Source organism: Thalassophryne amazonica, chromosome 23 (assembly GCF_902500255.1).
Source record: "Thalassophryne amazonica chromosome 23, fThaAma1.1, whole genome shotgun sequence".
Lineage (NCBI taxonomy): Eukaryota > Metazoa > Chordata > Actinopteri > Batrachoidiformes > Batrachoididae > Thalassophryne > Thalassophryne amazonica.
The window spans coordinates 6312935-6327272 of record NC_047125.1 but is presented as its reverse complement, the minus strand read 5'-3'; positions in this window follow the sequence as shown (position 1 = coordinate 6327272).

Here is a 14338-nt window from a genome sequence, read left to right as displayed (position 1 = left end):
CTCGATACGCTTTACAATGATGCCTCACATTCCCCTGTGTTAATGTACTGCCATTGGAAGCAACATGAACATTATAGACCTACCTCAAGGACCTTCAGTGATTTTATTTTTCCAGTCCGATAGGGATTTGAACAGAGAACCCACTGCTGATAAGATTATTCCCTGCAACCACACCCAGACACGTCACCAAGTGACAAATGGGTCTATCGGATATTACACAAGCATGACAAAGATGCTTTTCTTGGGGGGATTGATCCGGTGCACCAAAGTTCTTCATGTCTACTCACTTTGTCCTTGTGGTATGACCTTTTAATTTTGATAATAAAAAGGATAGACAGCACCCTATCTATGCATTCACTGCATAGATAGGGTGCATGTCTAGGGGTGGAGGAAGTGGAGGCAGTACTGTGAGGAGCTGATGACTGTAGAAAGGGAGCTGGAGAGAAAATAAGAGTAAGGACAAAGGAGGACAAAAGTTGGTGGCATACCAGTAGAGGCTTAGAGATGTTAAGGAGAAATATCTGTGGAGTTTTTAACCAGATTGTTTAAAAAGCGAGGATGCCAGCAGACTGGTACCAACTTAAGTTTAAGAGCGATGTGATGCTGGCGTGTGAGGGAGCTTCAGCTTCAACTTTTTGTCAATGTGCCCCATTTCTCTGTGCATGCTCAAGCACACAGGTGGCTGAGTGTTGAGGACCCCAGTAGTTGGATAAGGCCAAAGGGATGTCTGTGTTTCACCTGGCCATGGCAGATAGATGGTTATTTTAGAGATGCATTAATGTGTTGTGTGGGCCGCTGAAGAGGAGGTACTGCTGGCCCACCACCACCAGAGGGCGCCCTGCCTGGAGTGCGGGCTCCAGGCACCAGAGGGCGCCGCCGCCTCACGGGAGCAGCTACGGTGACAGCTGTCACCCATCACCTGAGACAGCTGACGGCAATCATCAGTGGGGTATATCAGCAGGACGGCACCTCCACCTCATTGCCGAGATATCGTTTCTACCGGAGAGGTAACGTATCAAAGCTAACGGAGTGTATCTTTTTGGATTGTGCTAGTTTGTGGATTACTGTTCCAACGAGAGGTGGAGGTAACTTCCCTGCTGTTCGGAGTCCTGGGTGCAAACGCGCCCCCATCTAACTGTCCTTTGTTCCTCGCCAGCAGTACCAGGTCCGACACGCGGAGGCAGTGGCCACCTGGGGAGTTCGGGACTTGGCGGCTCCAGTATTCCCGGGGTCCTGTGGCGGAGGAAGCCGTGTGGTTCCGGTCTTACCTTGGAGAGGCGTCTCCTATCTTCAAGCCTGCCCACACGACACTTTTGTGAATTGACTGTTGTTCATTTCCGTGATTGGTTGTATTCGTTGTGCACATTCACAACAGTAAAGCGTTGTTATTTTGACTTACTCCATTGTCCGTTCATTTGCGCCCCCTGTTGTGGGTCCGTGTTCCTACACTTTCACAACAGGATATCAATCAATCAATCAATCAATTTTTTTTTTATATAGCGCCAAATCACAACAAACAGTTGCCCCAAGGCGCTTTATATTGTAAGGCAAGGCCATACAATAATTATGTAAAACCCCAACGGTCAAAACGACCCCCTGTGAGCAAGCACTTGGCTACAGTGGGAAGGAAAAACTCCCTTTTAACAGGAAGAAACCTCCAGCAGAACCAGGCTCAGGGAGGGGCAGTCTTCTGCTGGGACTGGTTGGGGCTGAGGGAGAGAACCAGGAAAAAGACATGCTGTGGAGGGGAGCAGAGATCGATCACTAATGATTAAATGCAGAGTGGTGCATACAGAGCAAAAAGAGAAAGAAACAGTGCATCATGGGAACCCCCCAGCAGTCTACGTCTATAGCAGCATAACTAAGGGATGGTTCAGGGTCACCTGATCCAGCCCTAACTATAAGCTTTAGCAAAAGGAAAGTTTTAAGCCTAATCTTAAAAGTAGAGAGGGTGTCTGTCTCCCTGATCTGAATTGGGAGCTGGTTCCACAGGAGAGGAGCCTGAAAGCTGAAGGCTCTGCCTCCCATTCTACTCTTACAAACCCTAGGAACTACAAGTAAGCCTGCAGTCTGAGAGCGAAGCGCTCTATTGGGGTGATATGGTACTACGAGGTCCCTAAGATAAGATGGGACCTGATTATTCAAAACCTTATAAGTAAGAAGAAGAATTTTAAATTCTATTCTAGAATTAACAGGAAGCCAATGAAGAGAGGCCAATATGGGTGAGATATGCTCTCTCCTTCTAGTCCCCGTCAGCACTCTAGCTGCAGCATTTTGAATTAACTGAAGGCTTTTTAGGGAACTTTTAGGACAACCTGATAATAATGAATTACAATAGTCCAGCCTAGAGGAAATAAATGCATGAATTAGTTTTTCAGCATCACTCTGAGACAAGACCTTTCTGATTTTAGAGATATTGCGTAAATGCAAAAAAGCAGTCCTACATATTTGTTTAATATGCGCTTTGAATGACATATCCTGATCAAAAATGACTCCAAGATTTCTCACAGTATTACTAGAGGTCAGGGTAATGCCATCCAGAGTAAGGATCTGGTTAGACACCATGTTTCTAAGATTTGTGGGGCCAAGAACAATAACTTCAGTTTTATCTGAGTTTAAAAGCAGGAAATTAGAGGTCATCCATGTCTTTATGTCTGTAAGACAATCCTGCAGTTTAGCTAATTGGTGTGTGTCCTCTGGTTCATGGATAGATAAAGCTGGGTATCATCTGCGTAACAATGAAAATTTAAGCAATACCGTCTAATAATACTGCCTAAGGGAAGCATATATAAAGTGAATAAAATTGGTCCTAGCACAGAACCTTGTGGAACTCCATAATTAACTTTAGTCTGTGAAGAAGATTCCCCATTTACATGAACAAATTGTAATCTATTAGACAAATATGATTCAAACCACCGCAGCGCAGTGCCTTTAATACCTATGGCATGCTCTAATCTCTGTAATAAAATTTTATGGTCAACAGTATCAAAAGCAGCACTGAGGTCTAACAGAACAAGCACAGAGATGAGTCCACTGTCCGAGGCCATAAGAAGATCATTTGTAACCTTCACTAATGCTGTTTCTGTACTATGATGAATTCTAAAACCTGACTGAAACTCTTCAAATAGACCATTCCTCTGCAGATGATCAGTTAGCTGTTTTACAACTACCCTTTCAAGAATTTTTGAGAGAAAAGGAAGGTTGGAGATTGGCCTATAATTAGCTAAGATAGCTGGGTCAAGTGATGGCTTTTTAAGTAATGGTTTAATTACTGCCACCTTAAAAGCCTGTGGTACATAGCCAACTAACAAAGATAGATTGATCATATTTAAGATCGAAGCATAAAATAATGGTAGGGCTTCCTTGAGCAGCCTGGTAGGAATGGGGTCTAATAAACATGTTGATGGTTTGGATGAAGTAACTAATGAAAATAACTCAGACAGAACAATCGGAGAGAAAGAGTCTAACCAAATACCGGCATCACTGAAAGCAGCCAAAGATAACGATACGTCTTTGGGATGGTTATGAGTAATTTTTTCTCTAATAGTTAAAATTTTGTTAGCAAAGAAAGTCATGAACTCATTACTAGTTAAAGATAATGGAATACTCAGCTCAATAGAGCTCTGACTCTTTGTCAGCCTGGCTACAGTGCTGAAAAGAAACCTGGGGTTGTTCTTATTTTCTTCAATTAGTGATGAGTAGAAAGATGTCCTAGCTTTACGGAGGGCTTTTTTATAGAGCAACAGACTCTTTTTCCAGGCTAAGTGAAGATCTTCTAAATTAGTGAGACGCAATTTCCTCTCCAACTTACGGGTTATCTGCTTTAAGCTACGAGTTTGAGAGTTATACCATGGAGTCAGACACTTCTGATTTAAAGCTCTCTTTTTCAGAGGAGCTACAGCATCCAAAGTTGTCTTCAATGAGGATGTAAAACTACTGACGAGATACTCTATCTCCCTTACAGAGTTTAGGTAGCTACTCTGCACTGTGTTGTTATATGGCATTAGAGAACGTAAAGAAGGAATCATATCCTTAAACCTAGTTACAGCGCTTTCTGAAAGACTTCTAGTGTAATGAAACTTATTCCCTACTGCTGGGTAGTCCATCAGAGTAAATGTAAATGTTATTAAAAAATGATCAGACAGAAGGGAGTTTTCAGGGAATACTGTTAAGTCTTCTATTTCCATACCATAAGTCAGAACAAGATCTAAGATATGATTAAAGTGGTGGGTGGACTCATTTACTTTTTGAGCAAAGCCAATAGAGTCTAATAATAGATTAAATGCAGTGTTGAGGCTGTCATTCTCAGCATCTGTGTGGATGTTAAAATCGCCCACTATAATTATCTTATCTGAGCTAAGCACTAAGTCAGACAAAAGGTCTGAAAATTCACAGAGAAACTCACAGTAACGACCAGGTGGACGATAGATAATAACAAATAAAACTGGTTTTTGGGACTTCCAATTTGGATGGACAAGACTAAGAGACAAGCTTTCAAATGAATTAAAGCTCTGTCTGGGTTTTTGATTAATTAATAAGCTGGAATGGAAGATTGCTGCTAATCCACCGCCCGGCCCGTGCTACGAGCATTCTGACAGTTAGTGTGACTCGGGGGTGTTGACTCATTTAAACTAACATATTCATCCTGCTGTAACCAGGTTTCTGTAAGGCAGAATAAATCAATATGTTGATCAATTATTATATCATTTACCAACAGGGACTTAGAAGAGAGAGACCTAATGTTTAATAGACCACATTTAACTGTTTTAGTCTGTGGTGCAGTAGAAGGTGCTATATTATTTTTTCTTTTTGAATTTTTATGCTTAAATAGATTTTTGCTGGTTATCTCGGCCAGCGTCATGGATCCCGAGGGGCGTCAACCGGCTGTTGAACGGCCAATGGAAGAACAAGGCGCACAGGCGTCCGCAGGAGGGGTAATCGGTGAGTTGCAGCGGATCCTCACCGCTTTCACGACTCGGTTGGATTTGATGACCGAGCAGAACGTCCTCCTGAACCGCAGGGTGGAGGCTCTCGCCGCGCAGGTGGAAGCGCGCCCTCCGGGCGCCGCTGCGGCTCTCCCTCCCATAGAACCTGTGCGTAACAGCGACGTTCCACTGGTTGTCCAACGACCCCTCCCACCTTCCCCTGAAGCATACATAAGCCCCCCAGAGCCGTACGGAGGCTGTGTGGAGACGTGCGCGGATTTTCTTATGCAGTGTTCACTCGTCTTCGCACAGCGTCCCGTCATGTACGCGACTGACGCTAGCAAAGTAGCTTATGTGATAAATCTGCTTCGTGGTGAGGCACGCGCTTGGGCTACAGCGCTCTGGCAGCAAAGTTCACGGCTCCTTCTGACATATGATGGGTTTGTGAGGGAGCTCAGAACGGTGTTCGATCACCCTAATAGAGGAGAGACCGCTTCAACCGTGCTGCTGTCAATGAGACAGGGGCGCCGGAGCGCAGCTGCCTATGCAGTCGACTTCCGCATCGCGGCTGCGAGGTCCGGCTGGAATAGCGCTGCCCTCCGCGCCGCCTTCGTAAACGGACTGTCGTTGGTCCTCAAGGAGCACCTGGTGGCTAAGGACGAACTGCGGGATTTAGATGGGCTTATCGATCTTGTTATACGTTTAGACAATCGGTTAAATGAGCGCCGTCGGGAACGAGATGAAGGGCGTGGCCAGGCACGCGTCGTCCCTCTCCCTTCCGGTTCCGACCGCGTTCCGCCCTCCCCACGCTCCACGGCCCCTGTGCTCCGTGCGGTTACAGCCCCCCCTGCTGACGAAGCTATGGACACGAGTAGGGCAACATTTAGGGCACCGGTCACACAAAGGAGGCTGGCTCGCGGGGCGTGTTTTGTTTGTGGCTCGATTGAGCATCAAGTAAGGGACTGCCCCGAGCGGTTAAACACCAACGCCCGCCCCTAGAAACTGGGCTAGGGGTGGGCCGAGACGTTCACGTGGGACACACCCACATCGCCACACGACTCCCAGTTACAATCCTTTATGAGGATTTAACCCTGAAGGCCCCAGCACTGGTGGACACGGGCTCAGAAGGGAATTTGCTAGACAGCAAATGGGCCAGGGAGATAGGGTGCCCTCTGGTGGCGCTTACCTCGCCTGTGCAGGTACGGGCGCTAGATGGCTCCCTACTCCCTCCAATCACTCACAAGACACCACCAGTAACTCTGGTGGTGTCGGGGAATCACCGGGAGGAAATCGAGTTTTTCGTGACTCCGGCCACCTCCCGTGTGATTTTAGGTTTTCCCTGGATGTTGAAACACAATCCCCGGATCGATTGGCCGTCTGGGGTAGTGGTTCAGTGGAGCGAGACCTGCCATCGGGTATGTTTAGGTTCCTCGGTTCCTCCCGGTTCCCAGGCCAGGGAGGAGGTCAGAGCCCCGCCCAATCTAGGGACGGTGCCGGTGCAGTACCATGACCTTGCGGAGGTGTTCAGCAAGGATCTGGCACTCACCCTTCCCCCGCACCGCCCGTATGATTGTGCCATTGATTTGGTTCCAGGCGTTGAGTTCCCGTCCAGTAGGCTGTACAACCTCTCACGACCTGAACGCGAATCAATGGAGACCTACATCCGGGACTCTTTGGCTGCCGGGTTGATCCAGAATTCCACCTCCCCGATGGGTGCGGGTTTCTTTTTTGTGGGGAAAAAGGATGGCGGATTACGTCCATGCATCGATTACAGGGGGCTGAACGAAATCACGGTTCATAACCGATACCCCTTACCCTTGTTGGATTCGGTGTTCACGCCCCTGCATGGAGCCAAGATATTCACCAAGGTTGATCTTAGGAATGCGTATCACCTGGTTCGGATCCGGAAGGGAGACGAGTGGAAGACGGCATTTAACACCCCGTTAGGTCATTTTGAGTCCCTGGTCATGCCGTTCGGTCTTACAAATGCTCCCGCGACGTTCCAAGCATTGGTTAATGATGTCTTGCGGGACTTCCTGCACCGATTCGTCTTCGTATATTTAGACGACATACTCATCTTTTCTCCGGATCCTGAGACCCATGTCCGACATGTACGTCAGGTCCTGCAGCGGTTATTGGAGAACCGGCTGTTTGTTAAGGGCGAGAAGTGTGAGTTTCACCGCACCTCTTTGTCCTTCCTGGGGTTCATCATCTCCCCCAACTCCGTCGCTCCTGATCCGGCCAAGGTTGCGGCGGTGAGAGACTGGCCCCAACCCACAAGCCGTAGGAAGCTGCAACAGTTCCTCGGCTTTGCGAATTTCTACAGGAGGTTCATTAAGGGCTACAGTCAGGTTGTTAGCCCCCTGACAGCCCTGACCTCACCAAAAGTCCCCTTCACCTGGTCGGATCGTTGCGATGCCGCGTTCAAGGAGTTGAAACGGCGCTTCTCGTCTGCACCCGTTCTGGTGCAGCCCGATCCTAGTCGCCAGGTAGTGGTTGAAGTGGACGCCTCGGACTCAGGGATAGGAGCTGTGCTGTCCCAGAGTGGGAAGACCGATAAGCGTTGTGTGACAGCCGCGCACCCGGCGGCCTGGAGTACTCATCTGGCCTGGATCGAGTACGCCCACAACAGTCAAGTGTCATCAGCCACCGGCATCTCCCCCTTTGAGGTGTGTTTGGGGTATCAGCCCCCATTGTTCCCGGTGGTTGAGGGAGAGGTCGGTGTGCCCTCGGTCCAGGCCCACCTGCGGAAGTGCCGTCGGGTGTGGCGTGCCGCCCGTTCTGCTTTGTTGAAGGCCCGGATGAGGGCGAAGACCCATGCAGACCGGCGGCGGACCCCGGCCCCTACGTATCGCCCCGGGCAGGAAGTGTGGTTGTCCACCAAGGACATCCCACTACAAGTGGCCTCCCCAAAACTGCAGGACAGGTACATAGGACCGTTTAAAATTCTCAAGGTCATCAATCCCGCCGCAGTGAGGCTTCGGCTTCCAGCCTCACTGCGGATCCATCCAGTATTTCATGTGTCAAAGCTCAAGCCCCATCACACCTCGCCCCTCTGTACACCCAGTCCGGCACCACCTCCTGCCCGGATCATCGATGGCGAGCCGGCTTGGACAGTGCGCCGGTTGTTGGACGTCCGACGGATGGGCCGGGGCTTTCAATATCTGGTGGACTGGGAGGGGTACGGTCCCGAAGAACGCTCCTGGGTGAAGAGGAGCTTCATCCTGGACCCGGCCCTCCTGGCCGACTTCTACCGTCGCCACCCGGACAAGCCCGGTCGGGCGCCAGGAGGCGCCCGTTGAGGGGGGGGGTCCTGTTGTGTGGGCCGCTGAAGAGGGGGTACTGCTGGCCCACCACCACCAGAGGGCGCCCTGCCTGGAGTGCGGGCTCCAGGCACCAGAGGGCGCCGCCGCCTCACGGGAGCAGCTACGGTGACAGCTGTCACCCATCACCTGAGACAGCTGACGGCAATCATCAGTGGGGTATATCAGCAGGACGGCACCTCCACCTCATTACCGAGATATCGTTTCTACCGGAGAGGTAACGTATCGAAGCTAACGGAGTGTATCTTTTTGGATTGTGCTAGTTTGTGGATTACTGTTCCAACGAGAGGTGGAGGTAACTTCCCTGCTGTTCGGAGTCCTGGGTGCAAATGCGCCCCCATCTAACTGTCCTTTGTTCCTCGCCAGCAGTACCAGGTCCGACACGCGGAGGCAGTGGCCACCTGGGAGTTCGGGACTTGGCGGCTCCAGTATTCCCGGGGTCCTGTGGCGGAGGAAGCCGTGTGGTTCCGGTCTTACCTTGGAGAGGCGTCTCCTATCTTCGAGCCTGCCCACACGACACTTTTGTGAATTGACTGTTGTTCATTTCCGTGATTGGTTGTATTCGTTGTGCACATTCACAACAGTAAAGCGTTGTTATTTTGACTTACTCCATTGTCCGTTCATTTGCGCCCCCTGTTGTGGGTCCGTGTTCCTACACTTTCACAACATTAATGGGCCGGTTGTCTGCCTGGGTGGTTGGAATCCAAGACCCAAGGTGGTTCCGTGGTGTTGCGGATGCAGCACTAGCACACGCTCCCAACCTTGACTTGATGACAGTGAAATGTGCAGAAGGAATGACTGATGCATTCAAACTGGACACAGAATTACATCAAGGATCAGATCTGGGCCTCTTCGTCTTTGCAATGATAATGTAGGAGGTCAGACAGGTGTCTCCATGAGCGCTATGGGCATGACATTGTGATCTACAGAGGAGATTGAGATTAGCTTGATGAGTTGGACATTCACAGAATTCACATCTTTTAGGAAATTAGTATTTTGATCATATAATTTCTGTGAATATTTTCCAACTCTAAGCCACATAAACCTGAATGCTTGTAGGATTTAAGCATTCTCAGATGGTATGTATTTCTGTGATGAGGGAGGGTGTGGCCTAAAGTGATTAACACCCTATATATATCAAGGTGTGTATAATTATTAGGCAGCTTCTTTACCTCAGGTGAAATTACAAAAAAAAAAAAAGAGAGATTTAATAGACATACATTTTCTGACCCCAATCAAGAGTTACCATAGGTCTGGATCCTATCCCAGCAGTCATAGGGCTTAAGGCAGGGTACACCCTGGACAGTACACCAATCTATTACAGCAAAAACAAAATACAGATATACTAAAAAAAGGTATTATTGGACCACATTTTCTTACTACTACTTAAACTACTGCAAAATCTAATCACCTCGAGATATCAGTCAAAGTTCAGTTCAATTTATATAGTGCTAAATCACAACAAAAGTCACCCCAAGGCAGTTCAATGCTCAGGTCTAACCTCCACCAGACCAGTATCTTGCCCAGGGCGTCACTGACTGTCATCTGCTTCCCTTTTTGGAATCTGGAGATAAGAACCAGCAACAATGGGCTTCTGGACCTATATAGGACTTCTCTTCTTCTAGGTCTGGATCCTATCCCAGCAGTCATAGGGTGTAAGGCAGGGTACACCCTGGACAGTACACCAGTCTATTACAGCAAAAAATAAAATAAAATACAGATATACTAAGAAAAGGTACTATTGGACCACATTTTCTGACTACTACTTAAACAACCTCAAAATCTAATCGCCTGTACATATCAGTCAAAGTTCAATTCAATTTATATAGTGCTAAATCACAACATACGTCACCCCAAGGCAGTTCAATGCTCTGGTCTAACCTCCACCAGACCAGTATCTTGTCCAGGGGAAGTCGTTGACTGTCATCTGCTTCCCTTTTTGCAATATGGAGATAAGCACCACCAACAATGGGCTTCTGGACCTATATGAGGTCTGTTAGAAAACTATTGGACCTTTTTATTTTTTTCAAAAACCTGATGGATTTGAATCACGTGTGCTTGCATGAGCCAACCTTGAACCTTCGTGTGCATGCATGAATTTTTTCACGCCTGTCGATTGCGTCATTTGCTTGTAAGCAGCCTTTGTGTGAGGATGGGTGGAGTCTCTCCGCGTTTTTTCATTCCAAGGAAAAAGACGGAACGACTGGAGCAGCGCCGCATCAAATTTTGCCAGAAACTGGGTGACAGCCAGGTGGAAACCATTCGGATTATTCAGGCGGCTTTCGGTGACGATCCTATGGGCATCACACAGATTAAGGAGCGGTACAACCGCTTTAAAGACGTCAGCACAACGGTGGAGAGCGAGCGTGGAGAGCGTGTGATGCCCATAGGATTGTCACTGAAAGCTGTCTGAATAATCCGAATGGTTTCCACCTGGCTGTCGCCAGTTTCTGGCAAAATCTGATGCGGCGCTGCTCCGGTCGTTCCGTCTTTTTCCTTGGAATGATAAAAGGCCGAGCGACTACACCCATCCTCACACAAAGGCTGCTTACAAACAAATGACGCAATCGACAGGCGTGAAAAAATTCATGCATGCACATGAAGGTTCAAGGTTGGCTCATGCAAGCACACGTGATTCAAATCCATCAGGTTTTTGAAAAAAATAAAAGGTCTGATACTTTTCTAACAGACCTCGTATAGGACTTCTCTTCTTAGACTTTGAAAAACAGACTAATTGGGAGCAATTGACCAAGCTGTCTCTCTCTCTCTTATTACTACCATAGTTGAGGACACACAAAGCACCAATGTCCTTCCCATGTTTACATCTTGTTTGGCTTTCTTTCAAAATCATCTTGATTTTTCAGGCATGCAAGAAACATGATGAACAGAAGGGTTCGATGTGGTAAAAATGGCACAAATGGAATGTTTGAGGGGTCCAATCAGTCCAGTGGATCTTTCAAAATGTTCAAAGTGTCTCATCACAGTGACACCTGGTGGACTAATCCATGTTTGATTTGCATAGAACTAAAAGAAAACCTTAGGTTTAAACATTAGGTGTGGTATGTGATTCTATGTAAATGTATATTTGTATTTGTTAGTGTGTTGGTTAATATCCTATATGCCATTTTAAAATCTCGATTTTATCATGATTTGTCTGCACTATATTTAAAGAAGAATATATCTGACTGTGCTAGGCCTCTCCCGTTTTAGACAATATCCTCACAAGGCACAGAGCTTACTGCTGGTATGAAGAGATATGTTATTGTCAGCTGGATAGAAATGAGAGAATACTGGAGAGTGACTGTTCCAATAAACTCTGAGGTCTTCTCCTCCGGGTAGATATGGGGATGCGAGATATCGTTGAAAACAACACCAGATGGGGCAAATCAACTGGAATTGCTTCCAAGCAGTTGGCGACATATGCTGTTCATACGCTGGAATGCCCTTGCAGAATTTGTTGATCGTGTACCATTCGGCAAAACATTACTTTTTGCCAAATGAAACCACAAAGCATCACAGAATAATCATTAAACCAAGTATAACAATAGATGACTGAAGGTTTACAAACCCGTAGTTCTGAATACTGTGTGTTGCCTCCTTTAGCATCACCAGGCACATTAACCTCCAAATTGTGCAATTTGTAGAAGCGAACTGCAAATACACTTAATGGGAATGCGTGCGTTTCAAAAGAAAAGTTCAGATATTACAAAAAATAGCTTTTAACACTCGTATGAGGTGGTTTTTCAGGCAGTTCAAAAGAGCCTTATTGTGAAAAAACTGCACTGGAAATTCTTTTTCCACTATCATCAGTAACAGGTCAAAATACAAGGGTAGGCTGAAAAGTTCTAAGGCTCACCAAGAAGGAGAAATGCCATTTCAATAAAACTTGGCATGCATTAAGTTCAACTCTTCTGATGACTAACTGTGTTAGTTTCTTCCAGGTTGTGAGGTAGTTTGTGGTTCATAGCCAAGTTTGAAAGTTCGTGGTAGAGGGAAATGGCAAAAATGGACAAAATCTGGCATTGTGGTGTGATTAAGTACCTGCATAAGAAGGGGTTAAAGCCCAAGGACATTCATGCGGATATGGTTGCTACATTAGGGGATGAAGCTCCCTCCATATCTACAGTGCAGAAGTGGGCAGCTGAATTTAAGAGGGGCAGAGAGAGCCTTGAAGACGACCCAAGGTCTGGGCAGCCTGCAGCAGCCACAACCCAGAAAAACATTGACATTGTTCATGAAATGGTGATGGATGACAGACGATTGACGATTAATCAGCTAGCAGATGCTGTGGGAATATCCCGTGAGAGAATTGAACACATTCTGCATGAAGAACTTGGAATGCCGAAGGTGTCAGCTCGGTAGGTGCCACTTCTTCTGACGCCTGATCAGAAATGAACCAGGCTAGTCATGTCAAAGGCAAACTTGGCGCAATTTGAAGAGGATCCAGCCAATTACACGGAAAGTTTTCTTACCCAGGATGAGTGTTGGGTTCACCACTTTGAACCAGAGACAAAAAAAACAATCAATGCAGTGGAAACACCCAAGGTCACCACCTCCAAAGAAGGCCAAGGTCGTTTCATCTGCGGGGAAGGTCATGGTTTCAGTTTTCTGGGATGCCAAGGGCATTGTGTTCGTGGACTATCTTGAAAAGGGACAAACCATAAATGGACAGTACTATTCTAACCTACTGAGACAGTTACGTGAGGCTATCAAAAAGAAGCGACCAGGAAAGCTGAAGAAAGGGGTGCTGTTCCATCAAGACAATGCCCCAGCTCACAAGTCAACAGCGGCCATGGCCATTATCCACGAGTGTGGATTCGAACTGGTAGATCACCCACCATACTCCCCTGACTTGGCACCCTCGGACTTTCATCTGTTCCCAAACCTGAAAAAAAACTTGGCTGGGAAGCACTATCGGAGCAATGATGAGGTGATGGCTGCTGTTGAGGACTATTTTGACTCTCAAGATGAAAGCTTCTATGCCAAGGGAATCAAAGCTCTCAAGCACCGCTGGAAGAAGTGTGTGGAGTTACAGGGAGACTATGTAGAAAAATAACCCTGAATTTGTTCAGTTTGACAACTGCATCATAGTCAGCCTTAGAACTTTTCAGCCTACCCTCGTAGCCCCTAGTCAAAAAGGCCTCTACCTAAATGGCTCTGGGTCAGTAGGGGTCTGTCAGGTTCTGCCCCTGTCCGGACTCATTTCATGGTTTGTCCCCTGTCTGTGTCTATGTCCCCTGACCTTTGTTTATTTGTTTGTTATACTTCAGCCATGTGTTGAGTTCTGTTCTAGTTTCAGTCCCAGAATATGTTTTTCTTGAAGATCGCTATTCAGTTCTTACCCTCTCTTCCTGGTTAATTCTTGACCCTGCTTTGCTTTTTGGACCTTGCCTTAGTATCAGACTCTGAACTCTGTCTCACCATATTTCTGAACGTTGCTTGTTTTTTGGACCACACCTCTGCCTAACAACTGTCTGTCACCTCTGCATCACTGACTGTCATACGGTGTACCGTACCACTGCCTGTTTTCAAGATAAAGCCTTTTTTTGATCCAATTCCTCCACCTGTGAGTCTTCATTTGTGTCGGCCACCTGTTTGTGCCATGCCACGAATCCTGACAATTCTTTTAGGGGCTCTTTAGGTCAGGGTCCATCCTGGTCAGGGCACATTTTGGCAAAATTCTAAAATGTTATGTGGCAGTGCTAAGGAAAAAACTCAAGCAGACCAGACTCACAGGGGTGACATCTGCGCTGACCATACTACAAATGACAAAAAACTAAGTCGATTAAACAAATCACAACAAAGAAATGTTGAACATGCTTGAGAGAGATGATGGAACTAAGCACCCAAGCACTCCAGTGGTCATAGTGGCCAAATAGTTCCAGTGTTAGTGGTAGAGGTTAGGGCCTGATACAAATTTGAATTTGAAGTCTGTTTCCTGTCAGTCTTTGAGTCTTCTGAGTTTGCTTAACACTTTAAACTACGGGGGATCTGCCTACAAGAAAATCCCCAACAACAGCTAATGTTATTGGGGATTCACCTATCCCCAACAGTAGCTACATATCAGGCCAAACATTCAAGGGTATATAA